Below are 1,721 nucleotides of genomic sequence, written 5' to 3'. Positions count from 1 at the left end.
AAAACATAATGCTAAAATAACAATGTCCAATTACGAGGCAGACACTGAATCGTAGCCACCACAGTGAACCTTGAACCTGGGAGCCTCCATTTAGGAGGCACACAGTGAATCGTAGCCACCACAGTGAGCCTTGAACCTGGGTGCCTCCAGTTACGAGACACACACTTAATTGTGTAGCCACCACAGTGAGCCTTGAACCTGGGAGCCTCCAGTTACGAGACACACACTAAATTGTAGCCACCACAGTGAACCTTGAACCTGGAGCCTCCAGTTACGAGGCACACACTGAATCGTAGCCACCACAGTGAGCCTTGAACCAGGCATACTAAAAATACAAACCTCACCAAAACTCCTCGTGTTGATACGTCTTTGATCTTTGGACCAAAATATCTCAGATCGAGTCAAAAGCTCGTAGTAAATTATTGTAACTTTGAGGACAATCGTCGTGTGAGACCTCTATGTTTATTTTCGTCTCAAAGTTCACACTATTGTTGCTCAACAATGGCTCTCTGTGGGTGTCGCACGACGAACAATGACTATACTACGACGTCACAAAGGTGTGTACAAACGCAAGCGTCGAAGCGTGGCAGGCGTAGCATTCGCGTGTCCGCGTAGTCAATGAAAAGGTAGAGGCGTACTATGGGCGTGAAAGAAAGCGTATAAGTAGAACGGTGGAGGCGGTTTGACTTAAACGAGTAAGTTACTTAGTTGGGCAAACTTCCGTTTTATCAGCTACTGAATTTCCGCTTGTATATTTTAAAAACCGCAGTAGGTATACGAGTTAAATATTATTATGTGAAGAGTATTATAGTCTTAAGCACATAGTACAATATGCAATTGGTTTTTCAAGTTTTATTTTAACATCAAATAGCAGAAAAAATTACCTTTACTTTAATTTTTCAGCGTACTTTTTGTGAAATTTTGATTCTTTACATTTTTATCTAAAGTGAAACTGTCGTCCAGAATTATGACAAGATTATTTTTCTTCACGATTTTGATTATTTTCGTTATTTCCGGATTAACTGAAGCGAATCCGATGCGAAGGTATATTATTTTTATGTTTTGAAGACATTATAATTTTTGATGTATTTGAATATTCTGTTAGCAGAAAAAGTTTTTTGTAAGCTAGAAACCAATAAATTATGGCTGAAAATGCATTTTTTAACGCCGTACTATGGTTTTTATTGAGATAAATGGAATGCCAAAACGTTTTTCTTTCTGGTCACTTCTGATAAATCGATTTCGTTCGTATAAGTATGACCCATTTATATTCCTTTTTTTAATTAAAAATTTTAGTTTAAAATGTAATGTTTTTTAGGCATCATCATAAAGGTAATGCTAAAACACACACCCAACACAGCAACGAAAAGAGACTTGTAGAAATGTAAGTGATTTAGTCTTAAATTAGTCTATAAAATATTTTAGCAAAACGTAAAAGTAATTACAACTAAAATGAAGTTGTATTCAAAAGTAAATATTTTATATTTTTTCCAAAAAGGATTTTGTAATAATTTTTACTTTGAATTTAATATTTTGCTATTTTGTATTGAACTAAATAAAAAAATCACGATATATCTTTAAGGCATAATATAAATCTAAATACGAAAATCGAAACCTGTTTAAGTAGCTATATAAAATCTCAACAATTTTACCAAATGTTATGCATTAGTTAGAAACTAATCTAAATATTCGTTTTCAGTCTTTTGGAAGACTTGGTTGAA

The 1,721-nt window shown here is 34.6% G+C and overlaps 1 long non-coding RNA gene across 1 annotated transcript; it reads left to right on the top strand.

The window, feature by feature from the left end:
* The first annotated feature begins 907 nt into the window (after positions 1 to 907).
* On the top strand, positions 908 to 1,721 carry LOC108950851. Its single transcript, XR_001975373.2, has 3 exons — positions 908 to 1,044; positions 1,319 to 1,384; positions 1,700 to 1,721. It is a non-coding gene; the product is annotated as an uncharacterized LOC108950851 (long non-coding RNA).

This window comes from Ciona intestinalis, unplaced genomic scaffold (assembly GCF_000224145.3).
Source record: "Ciona intestinalis unplaced genomic scaffold, KH HT001083.1, whole genome shotgun sequence".
In the NCBI taxonomy this organism is placed as follows: domain Eukaryota; kingdom Metazoa; phylum Chordata; class Ascidiacea; order Phlebobranchia; family Cionidae; genus Ciona; species Ciona intestinalis.
This window is presented reverse-complemented; position numbering and strand designations above follow the sequence as displayed.